At 40.5% G+C, this 12,820-nt stretch overlaps 1 protein-coding gene across 1 annotated transcript in view; it reads left to right on the top strand.

Moving 5' to 3' along the window:
* Positions 1–10,690, top strand: part of LOC126428111 (corticotropin-releasing factor-binding protein) — a 1,025,460-nt gene extending 1,014,770 nt beyond the window's left edge. The window contains exon 9 of the mRNA XM_050090015.1: positions 10,006–10,690. The gene's annotated coding sequence lies outside the window, so the exon portion shown is untranslated. The remainder of the gene's footprint in view (positions 1–10,005) is intronic.
* The last annotated feature ends 2,130 nt before the right edge of the window (positions 10,691–12,820 follow it).

Here is a 12,820-nt window from a genome sequence, read left to right as displayed (position 1 = left end):
AAATCAAGTGGACCACCCTGTTGCTGAACATACTGCCGAACATAATATCCCTCATCTCAATGACTGCTTCACAGCCTGTGCCATATGGATCCTTCCAACCAACACCAGTGTTTCTGAATTGTACAAGTGGGAACATCCCCTGCAATATATATCCTATGCTCCTGTAACCCTCCGCACCTCAACCTTTGTTAGTCACCCATCAATCCAGACCCTCCCTGTTCCCATTCCAGCACTACACAGCCATCATTTATCCGCCATACCCACTCATTTAATTTCTTTTTCTTTCTCTCCTTTCCCTCTCCACATCTCTCCTGTCCTCCGTCTAACTGCAACACTACACTGTCTGCCACACCCATCATGCACTGGTGCTGCTGCTAGCAGCGTGGTTGCAGTTCTCAGACTGCAGACGTGTGTGCAAGGTGTCTACTGCTGACAAAGGCCTCACTGCCCAAAAGATATAATTGTGTGAATCTTTTTTGTATCTATCCGACTCAGGCTATATGATGAGTAGGAACTTTCCTTTTCTTATATTGTTACATTCCATACTGAGTAAGTGATATTGTCTTGTATGTAGAGATGTGAGGGGGGAGGAGTTTCAAGTTTCTTGTTTGCTCCACAGGTAGAGTGGGGGAAATGACAGGATGGCCTGGACAGTGATTATGGGGACAGAGCTGGGAGGAAAGAGTAGTGGTAAACAGAACATGCAGTTATATGTGTACTTTTAATGTTATATTAAGTTGCCAATCAGTTTAAAGAGTGTGTGGTTTACCAAGTTAATCTGATCATTTATGAGTTGTTTCTTTTGTACTTTTCTTGTAAGGTTAGTAGTTTTGTGTTGTAATTTAATGTTGGTGTAACTGTTCTGCAGAAGTTGAATGATTTGTCCTATGCTTCCATGTTCTTTGTATCTGGTGTCAAATGTCCTGCTAGTTTGACCTGTGTATCTTCCATCACATGTATTGCATTTCAGTTGGTATGATGCAGATCAGTTTTTTCTATTTTTTTGGAAGTATTCCTGAATTGAGTTGTTGGTTTGGTGTGCTATTTTTATGCCTTGTGTTTTTTTTTAAAGTGTGTGTGTGTGTGTGTGTGTGTGTGTGTGTGTGTGTGTGTGTGTGTGTGTGTGTGTGTACACCCATTTTTTACGTTCTTTCACACTTTGTGCTGCATCTATTCTTGTATTTTGTGTATGATTTTGACCTTGTGTTGGTGACAGTTGGGTGTTTGTCCTTTTCTGTTTCTTGTTAAGCTTTGTTACTAAGTTATCTTTGTATCCATTGTTTGTAGCTATTTGTATTATAGTAGTAATTTCTTTTTTGCAATTGTATCTAATGGTACTCTGTTTAGTCTGTGGAGCATGTATTTAAGTGCTGTCTGCTTTTTAGAATTGGGGTGTTGTGATGTTCATGTATAATTGTTGGTTTTTGGTATATGGCAAATTTGTGTTGTTTTGAATCTTTATGGTGATGGCCAAGAAATTTATCTGTTTTTCTTATTCTCTATTACAAAATGTATCTTATCATGAACAGAATTATGTCTGTGTGTAACTGGTCAATTTTATTGTTTGGTTCATCTGTACAAGATATCATCCATATATCTAATCTAGTATAGGATGTTGTACCTACTTGGCACTATTTTGTTAAATATAATCTGTTCTACATGGTTCATAAATATGTTTGCTTTTGTTCCAGACACTGGGGATCCTATTGGAAATCCTTTACTTTGAAAATATAATTCATGATTGAACTGACAATTCTGGTCTGTTGTTAGCTCTAGAAGCCTGATTGTTTCTTTGGTGTATTCATGTGGAAGTGTACCGTGTCTCCTAAGATTTTGTTGTATAATGTTTATTGTTTCAGTTATTGGTATACATATACATCAAATGACTGGAGGATTTCTGTGTTTGCAATTTATATGTCTTCTATGTACTGAATCAATTATGTGGTGTTCCTTATAGTCCTGTCTCCTTGTAATTTGTAGTTTTCTGATAAGATTTTCAACATGTATCTTGCAAGTGGGTAAGTGGGAGCATTTCTGTAATTCACAATAGCTCAGACTGGGAGATGTTTTTTGTGTAACTTTGGTTGGCATTGTAGAGAAGGTGCAGCTGGATTTGCTTGTATCAGTTTTCCTTTTGCACTGTTTTCAGTTGTATGTTCAACATCTTTTAGAGTGTATCTCAGCTTCATTTGGAATCTGTCTGTTGCCTCTGATTTTAATTGTATAATTTTATTTTTGTGATGGACTCTTGTGTCTTACTGATGTATTGATCTTTACCCATGAGAACCACTGTGTGTCCTTTATCTGCCTTCGTGATGATGGGGTTGTCTTGCTGTAGTTTCTTTCTAAGTTTTGTCAGTGTTATAGAATCTTTATTGCTTTCTTTCATCTGTGTTATGTTTTTGATTTCATTACTGACTAGCTATCTAGTCAGACCAATTTTTACCTCACTTGCTTTGTTTCTGTTTTCCTGTGTGAGAATGCTTTCTGATTCAACTATGAGATTTTCTATGTAATGAAATCAAAAACGTAACACAGATGAAAGAAAGCAGAAGAAACTGAAGCAATACAGATTCTATAACACTGACAAAACTTAGAAAGAAACTACAGCAAGACAACCCCATCATCACGAAGGCACATAAAGGACACACAGTGGTTCTCATGGATAAAGAGCAATACATCAGTGAGACACAAGAGTCCATCACAAAAATAAAATTATACAATTAAAATCAGAGGCAACAGACAGATTCCAAATGAAGCTGAGATACACTCTAAAAGATGTTGAACATACAACTGAAAACAGTGCAAAAGGAAAACTGATACAAGCAAATCCAGCTGCACCTTCTCTACAATGCCAACCAAAGTTACACAAAAAACATCTCCCAGTCTGAGCTATTGTGAATTACAGAAATGCTCCCACTTACCCACTTGCAAGATACATGTTGAAAATCTTATCAAAAAACTACAAATTACAAGGAGACAGGACTATAAGGAACACCACATAATTGATTCAGTACATAGAAGACATATAAATTGCAGACACAGAAATCCTCCAGCCATTTGATGTATATGTATACCAATAACTGAAACAATAAACATTATAGAACAAAATCTTAGGACACACAGTACACTTCCACATGAATACACCAAAGAAACAATCAGGCTTCTAGAGCTAACAACAGACCAGAATTGTCAGTTCAATCATGAATTATATTTTCAAAGTAAAGGATTTCCAATAGGATCCCCAGTGTCTGGAACAAAAGCAAACATATTTATGAACCATGTAGAACAGATTATATTTAACAAAATAGTGCCAAGTAGGTACAACATCCTATACTAGATTAGATATATGGATGATATCTTGTACAGATGAACCAAACAATAAAATTGACCAGTTACACACAGACATAATTCTGTTCATGATAAGATACATTTTGTAATAGAGAATAAGAAAAACAAATTTCTTGGCCATCACCATAAAGATTCAAAACAACACAAATTTGCCATATACCAAAAACCAACAACAATTATACATGAACATCACAACACCCCAATTCTAAAAAGCAGACAGCACTTAAATACATGCTCCACAGACTAAACAGAGTGCCATTAGATACAATTACAAAAAAGAAATTACTCCTATAATACAAATAGCTACAAACAATGGATACAAAGATAACTTAGTAACAAAGCTTAACAAGAAACAGAAAAGGACAAACACCCAACTGTCACCAACACAAGGTCAAAATCATACACAAAATACAAGAATAGATGCAGCACAAAGTGTGAAAGAAAGTAAAAAATGGGTGTGTACACACACACACACACACACACACACACACACACACACACACACACACACACAATATTTTCAAAAAACACAACGCATAAAAATAGCACACCAAACCAACAACTCAATTCAGGAATACTTCCAAAAAAATAAAAAAAACTGATCTGCATCATACCAACTGAAATGCAATACATGTGATGGAAGATACACAGGTCAAACCAGCAGGACATTTGACACCAGATACAAAGAACATGGAAGCATAGGACAAATCATTCAACTTTTGCAGAACACTTACACCAACACCAACATTAAATTACAACCAACGACACAGACATGGAAATCATAAGGGTAAACAACACAAAACTACTAACCTTACAAGAAAAGTACCACATCTAAAAAACCATAACAGAAAAGAAACAACTCATAAATGATCAGATTAACTTGGTAAACCACACACTCTTTAAACTGATTGGCCACTTAATGTAATAGTAAAGTACACATATAACTGCATGTTCTATTTGCCACTACCATTTCCTCCCAGATCTATCCCACTCACTGCCCAGGCCATTCCTGCCATTAAGGAGAGAGTAGTGTTCATGAACAAAAAGGGATAGCGAACCTTGAAACCCCCCAAGAGCACAGTGTGCCGTGGATGCCTGTTCTCTGCAGAACGATGCTTTTGGAAACCGCATTGGGCAGGTGCTAAAAGGTTTCGGGACTCCAGCCACCAGGCTAAACAGCAATTGACCGTACACTCCAAACCCTTACATGCACTACTCGTGAGAGAAATGGGATGACAGCTAGAGGGGAGATGTTTGTCCTTTCCAGATTTTGGAACAGGAATGATGATAGCTCCCCGCCATCTTCTGGGAAAGGTACTGTCGGTCCAAATTCGGTTACAAAGGCAAAGGACGTAATGCACACTACGGTATGATAAATGCAACAACATTGGGACGAGGTTGCCATCGGGTCCTGGGGCAGAAGAGCAAGAGGATGAAAGTGTGTGTTGGAGTTTCCACATAGAGAGAACACTGTTATAGCTTTCGCGATTTTGAGAGGAGAAAGCACGAGGTCACACTTCAACTGCTCGTTTCTTTGTGACAAAGGCTGGTTGGTAATTTGAAGAGCTCAAAATCACAGCAAAGTGTTGACCCAATGAGTTAGAAATGGGAACTGGGTCCACTAAGGTACCTAGAGATCGGGGAGAAACTATCAGTGCCGGATAAGTGTTGAATTCGACTCCAAACTACAGATTGAGGGAGTGAAGGAGATAGTAAAGAAGTCCCAGCTTGCATTCTGGCTATCGTGGATGATAACAGCATTGCACATGTAATTACTTATAACAGACACAGTTGGCCAATGTTTGATGGTGGTGCAAAACGTATTGCATCACAGCATGTCTCATTCCAGAAAGGAACTGGGGGGTGCCGGGGGAAATGGGAGGTACGAGGTATTGTACATTCTGTGGCTGTAAGAATAACTTCCATAACATGAGTGACCTGATCATCGATGCTAGGAAATTGACGGTCATCAAATGTCATTAGAGAGGACAAAAAAGGATCCAATCAGCTTGGGAAAACTTCCAGCATCTTGGGCGCATAGATGGCAGTTGTGGCTGTAATCAAATGACACATGGAAAATGGTCACTCGAGTGTGTATCAGCAAGAACAAACCATTCAAAACGCTGAGCTAGATGAACAGTACCGACCAAAAGGTCCAAATGAGAGAAGTTTGACATGGAGGCAGACAAAAATGTAGGTTCCCCAGTGTTGAGGAAAACAAGATCTGCTTGGTGGGAGAGGTCAATCAATAGGGAGCCTCACGGACGAGGACGTAGAGATCCCACAAAGCGGGTAGTGGTCATTAGAGGAGATCTGCTGTTGCCATTGGTGTGGATGATGGAATGTATATGGTACAAAGAGAGAAGGTGAATCCAGAAAGTGAAAGATGTACAGCAACAGCTTCAAAGGAACTGTTGATGGAGACTGGGTGACAATGGACTGTATCAGGGAGAAGAACTAAAAGTCCCCTGGAGTGCTTTCAACAGAGGGGAGAACAAACCGGACTGATTGGAAATGGGGGGAAAACAAAGCAATCGTGGGTAAATAGCTTTGTTTCCTGAAGACAGAGGATCACCGGGGAGTTGAATCATAAGAGCCTCAACAACTCATCCCAATTGGAGCGAATTCCGTGGAGGTTGCAATGGATAATTGACATAGGGTGGACAGAAAAGGGAAAAATCTCGCCACGGTTGCTGTCAAATCAACGACCACCGAGAGCTGGCAGCTGATGGCGTGGTATGGCATTCAGCCGAAGGCAGAAGATCCTGATCCATAGGTCGCACACGAGGCAGCTCCTGCCGCCAGTGATCGGCTGGTTGATAGGCCGCCAGCGGTGCATCTCAGCAACACAGAAGACAGCCAAGTTCGGCTACCGTTATGTGTTGCTGTAGATGAGACATGCTGTGGCAGAGAAGGAGAGGAACTTTGTTTCTTTTGAGCCTTCTTGGAAGCAGGACGTTGAGAGGGAGGAATTGATGGTTGGCAGGTCAGTGCACGTAAAAAATCTTTGCAAGTAGGCTCTTTGTTTTTTGAAATCTGGGTGTCCAATTTTGGGGCTCGTGATTTAGCAAGAGCTGATGAAGGGTGAGCCTTAGAGTGGAGAGGTTGAACAGGTGATCTTTTGGCTAGCCAAACTGATGACTGTGGCGCTAAAGGTAAGATCACAAATCTGTGTGGCAACCTGCTTAGTAGGCCAAGGAGATTCAAGGACAGTGCTATATTTATCCACTGAGAGGACAATGGGCTTTCTAGTGACGAACAACTTACGAGCAGCAAATGTAGACACCTTTTCCTTCACTCTAATTTCCTAAATAATTTGTTCATCTTTGAAAATAGGGCAATCTCTGGAGGAAGCAGCGTGGTCACCCATACAGTTGGTGCATCGAGGGGATGGAGGTGGACAAGCACCCTCATGAGCACCCCTGCCACATGTAATGTATTTGGCCGGATTGGAAAAAGTCTGGCTGGTGTGATTAAACTGCTGACACTGATAGCAATGTGTAGGGTTGGGGATGTAAGGGCGAACTGAAATGATCTCACATCGCGCTTTAATGTTCGATGTAAGTAACTCTGTCAAATGTCGAAGATAGTTTAGGTCGGTTCAAAGCCCTTGTCAATCCTTTTCATGACTATGTACGGCCATTATACCCAGTTCAGACATAATTTTGAATGTCCTCATTGGATAACCCATCATGGGAGTGGGTACAAACCACCCTGTGTGATGAATTTAAAGCACAGGGTGCTTCCACCTGGACTTGGAAGTTGTGTAGCAGTGTAGTTCACAGCAATTTTTGTGCCTGGGGAGCACTGACTGCTTCTGACAACAAGGTGCCAATTTTTTAATCGGGAACAAGACTTTACAGAACCTGCAATTGCATCGACACCTTTCTGATTAATGAAAGGGTTGACTAGAGAAGTCTTGACCTTCATACCTTCATCGGACCAAGAACCAACTAGGAACTGTGACACTGATGGAAGAAGGGTCTGTGACTTCTAGCTTTCTGTTGTGCGCAGAAGCTGCAGAAGTAGAGGAAACCATTGTGAAAGTATCCCCCATGATTAGCTGCATCTCCGATGGCACACTCCTTCCTCTGAGGGCACTCATGCCTTAGGTGATAGTCCACACCTCAGGTCACACCTTCCAAGAAACAGACGGAGGGACTAGTTGGCACATTGGGAAGGTACCAGTTCGGGTAATCACCCATCACTGGGCCTGGCCTTTACCAGGGGGTACATACAGGTTCTACTTGTCTACCTGGGGCGGGGAATTACACGTTACCCTATCACCAGCTACACGTGGGAACGAGTAGGTCGGCCTTCAGACACACAGAGAGGAAAGAAAGAGAAATGGGGGAACAAAAAAAGGAAGGAAGAGGTCTCAAGTGCTGCAGAGGAGAAGAGGGTAAAGAGAAGAGGCAAGGAAAAGAGAACAAAGTGAGGACAGAGGCTTTCCAAGAAGAGAAACATCATCTTACAGTCGCAAGCGTCCGTCTCCAGACGTAGATACAAAACACTCCCAAAACGAGGGGGGGTTGGGAGGGTGGAAAAGGAAGGTATGCAGCCCGGAAAGGAAAGAGAGCTGCACTAGCTCGGGGTCCCGTGCTCGCCACACACGTATCCACAAATGATTTGTGGACCCCCTGGGGGGACAGACTACATAAAGAAACACCCCAAGTAGCTTGCAGACCAACTTCATAATGTTTTTAATCTAAAAGAATCAAAAAATAAGTGTACAAACCTGTGAATCTAATACCACAGAAGATTGTTTGAAAATAAAAGTGAAATGTGTCTGGTAATTCTTTTTAATTACATTGCATCAACTGAAGAGAAATAATATTTAATAACAGATGTTAACAGCTGCTGCAGAAGATAGCAACACAAACAAAATAAATTATGTTTCAACAAGATGGTGCTACTGTGCACACAACTGACAACACTATGCATCTTCCAGAAAGGTTTTTTTGGGAAACATGTCATCTCAAAAAACATTTGGTCTGCTCACTCACTGGACCTTACTCCACTGGCCTTTTTACTTTGGGGAGCAGCAAAATCTGAAGTGCATTGGAGTCACTTTTGCATACTCTGAGTTATAGGGCGTTGTGCGATTGATCATTTTCAAATTCCAGGTTTTTTGGAGCAAATTTTTTCCTCTTTACTTTTTTATTAAATTGTGACTGAAACATCTTTTTCTCAAAACTTTATATTTATTAGAATATGTATAATTACAAATTATTTCTTTATATATTTAAAAACAAAGATGATGTGACTTACCATACGAAAGCACTGGCAGGTCGATAGAAACACAAACACACACAATTCTAGCTTTCGCAACCAATGGTTGCTTCATCAGAAAAGAGGGAAGGAGAGGGAAAGACAAAAGGATGTGTGTTTTAAGGGAGAGGGTAAGGAGTCATTCCAATCCCGGGAGCGGAAAGACTTACCTTAGGGGGGAAAAAAGGACAGGTATACGCGCGCGCGCGCGCGCGCGCGCGCGCGCGCGCGCGCGCGCGCGCGCGCGCGCACACACACACACACACACACACACACACACACACACACACACACGCAGACATTTGTAAAGGCAAAGAGTATCTTAGTAGTATAAATCACACCACAAATTATTTTATTTTTAAAATAGTAACTGCTATATTTTGATTTGCAGCCAATAAAAAAAATTTCTGGTTTTACAAAGTTATATACACTGTAACTTGCTCACTAAAGGGAACAAACCGTAGAAATTTGTCATGGTAAGAATGAATAAATCATTTCCTTACATTTTTTATCTCTGCCAAAATCTTTGAGGTTTCACTCAACATGTGCTCTTTTTGTTTCTAATTCTTGATTTCAGCTAGCTTTCATTTTTTTCAATAATCATTCCTCCTCTTTCATCTTCCTTCACCTTATGTTTCATTTTGTGTTTATACAAAGAATGTGCATTGCAAAAAGAGCATATGATACTTTTGTTGATGTTGAAACTGTCAGCCCCAACTCATGATACGGCTCGACAAGTACGAAACAGTGCTGGTATATTGTGTAAACATTGTATCACCAACAGGTACTGTGGTTGGTTGGTTTGGGGGGAGGGGACCAAACAGTGAGGTGATTGGTCCCCTTGGATTAGGGAAGGTTGGGGAGGGAAGTCGGCCGCATTTCAAAGAAGCCATCCCAGCATTTGCTTGGAGTGATTTACGGAAATCATAGAAAATGTAAATCGTGATGGCTGGATGCAGATTTGAACTGCCGTCCTCCCACATCAGGCACTGTGTGTATAGCACATAGATTCCGCTTTAAATATTAAAATGCTATTTGAAATCACAGATGGTGATATATCGACATGGGTATGGAACAGAAAACATTTTGAAAATGCCTGGCTTTTTCCAGGTTCACAGGAAACACTGTAGTTAAAACTGAAATACTTGTACTTATGAGAACCATATCACTATCAGATCTGCAGAAAGTATTTTCAAAAAGTGGGTTCAGGCTTGTATAGCCACCCATGGAAATCATTTCCAGCCTATGTCTGTCATAACTGCATAGCAACTTTCCGAACTGTAGTATCCTATGTGCGTATGATTTTGACTTGAGTAAATAACCTGTCTTGGCAAGTGCCCGACACAGCTCCCAGAGATCATTTGGTTTTCTTGATTGTTGCAGGTCCTCATGTAAGCCGCCATCCCTGTAGAGAGTGAATGACCCTACAACGAGAAGAAGCGCATCCCGTGTCCTAGAATATGCAAGGAAGCTGTCAGAGAAAACCTGCTACTCAGATGTCAAATGAAGATACATTTTGTTTTACAGTAACCACTGCTGCAATATAAGATGTATGTCATTGTTAGACAGTGTAGCATTGTGTCCAGTTCCTGTAGTAATACAAATTAATATAGGACATTACATTTATCTTCTGTAAGTAATTTTTCTTTGGAAATTTTTCCATTCAGAAACAAAATTATTAGTTTCACAAATAGTTTATGAGACCTCAGTGATTTCAGTATGTCTGTTGTCCACTAAAATGTGTTTACTACTTTTCAGTTGGTACTGCTTTCTCCAAGTTTTACTTTATTTACTGATTTATCAGATTTTTGTGACTGTCCAATATTTTGATATTTTTCCCTGTATATCTTTAGTTTTAAAACCAATAAACACTATTAGAGCATAGCTCCTGGAGTTTCCATGTTGAAACTTCCATTTGTTTTAGAAAGGTAATTCCATCACTAAATGTAATAAGACTGAACGTTACCTCGCTACCAATTCTGCTATGTTGCTTTCTTAGGATCACACGGCAGTCTCTCTTGCAATTGTACATTTCAGTATTAAAATAAATAAACTTATTGCTCTCTTTTATGCTTAACTTTTCAATAATGACATCTGTTTTAAGTTGCTCTGATACAAACTAATGAATCCACAAACAAATACAGTAGCAGCGAAGAGACATTTGCAGATGGAAAGGAGATGAAGAAAGTATGAAGAAATAAGAATAAATACTCATTATGGAAGATTATTTTATAAAGAGGGTAATTAAATTAAAAAATGTTAATTCAAGGAAATGTAGGTAAGTGGCTGGAGACAAAGCCATCAGAGCATTGAAAATCAATCGTAATAAAGTAACACCATCAAATACAGGCATTTTGTAATCAAGTTCAAAACAAAGACAATAGTTATTTTATATAAAAAAATAGTTTGTTCACTGCATACGTACCTTCACCAAGTGTAACTTCCGATACTGCAGCAATAAACAAACAGATAGATCTCAGCACTTTTAGTTTATGGAACATTACTTGTCTTCATGAGGGAGCAAACAGGAATTTCATGATGGTAATTTTGATTATCCCGTGATTTCACTTTAATTCCTTTATTGATCAGTTCCTTATTAAACAACAGAAAGTCCATATTGGAGTGCCAACATTATTATGAAAATGATAGGTTGGCACTCACCATAAAAATGACATGTGGAGCCCCAGACAGGCACACTGAAAAGGCTGAGCTTTTGGCCAAGGTTTTCTTCAGAAAAGAAAAAAAATACTTACATTCATACAAGCAAGCACACCTCACACACAAATGACCACTGTCTCCAGCCAGAATGCAATGGCGTTGCATCGAATGCAAGTAGCAGTCCTGACTGTGTTGGGGAAGGCAAAAAGTCCCAGATTATGGGTGGAGGAGAGTACTGCAGGGACTAGATGGCAGCCAGACAAGGCTGCCCTACAGAGAATCAGGACACTGGGAGAGGGGAAAATGGGGAGTGGTGAAAGGTAGGAGCAGAGAAGGAGAAGGACCAGTGGGTGCATTGGCAGAGAGCGGAGCACAATGAGGGTGAGGGGATGTGAAAAGACACAGCGAGCAGAAATGGTTGCGTGGATGACGTGCGGACAGTATGTTACTGTAGGCTGAGGCTGGGATGATTTTGGGAGTGTGATAAGTCCCATCAGTACAGTTCAAAAAAGTTGGTGGTAGAGATGGCCTGGGTTGTGAGACAGCCATTGAAATCAACCGTGGTATGTTCAGCTGGATGTTATGCCAGAGAATGATCCACTTTGCTCTTGGCCACAGTTTGGCGGTGGCCGTTCATCCTGGTGGACAGTTGGTTGGGAGTCTTATCAATATGAAAAGCTGCACAATGATTGCAGCAGAGTTATTACAAGATGCAGCTGCTTTCACAGGTAGTCTGGCCTCTGATGCGATAGGATAAGATTGTGGCAGGACTGGAATAGGAAGTGCTGGGTGGATGGATTGGGCAGGTCTTTCATCTTTGTCTTCCACAGGGATATGATTCCTGTGACAAGGGGCTGGGATTGAGAGTGGCATAGGGATGGACTAGGATGTTGTGGGAGTTGCCACTTTAGAAGAGGTGAGGAAGGCCATGAGTAAAATGTTCCAAATTTCAGGGTATGAAATAATCAGAGCCCTGACAAAGAATGTGGTTCAACTGTTCCAGTCCCGGGTGGTACTGGGTGGCAAAAGGGGCATTCCTTTGTAGCTGGTTTTTGGAGGTGGTGGGAAGAGGACACAAGAGATCTGTTTGAGGACTAGATCTAGGGGACAGTGCCCATCTCACAAAGACCTATGTGAGATCAGCACACTCATCACTGCAAATATACTGACCCTAGGTGGGCACATTTTGTAGGAGACTTTTTTGTTGTTTATTATTATACGGCTATGCCTAATGGTTTCTTTTCATGCAGGTTTCTAAAACATACGTACGCATATAATATTACATCATTGCTGCTGTACCAGGTGACAATACTTATGTTGATAGGATAATGGACCCTTTACTTTTCTCAGTATAACAAGTAAACCATCAGTTCACTTTATCACAACATAGATAAGAAGAATTACTCAACTTTGTACAACCCACTCCCATAAGAATGTCATGAGTATTAGAACTGTGTCTGAACGTGAACACATCGCTTGATGCAGGAAAATTATGCGTTTTTCACTCAGGATACATCCAACAATGTTTTCACATAGTGGT

This window comes from Schistocerca serialis, chromosome 12 (assembly GCF_023864345.2).
Source record: "Schistocerca serialis cubense isolate TAMUIC-IGC-003099 chromosome 12, iqSchSeri2.2, whole genome shotgun sequence".
NCBI classification, from domain to species: Eukaryota; Metazoa; Arthropoda; class Insecta; order Orthoptera; family Acrididae; genus Schistocerca; species Schistocerca serialis.
The sequence above is the reverse complement of the archived record's forward strand: the minus strand, read 5'-3'. Positions and strand labels throughout refer to the sequence as shown.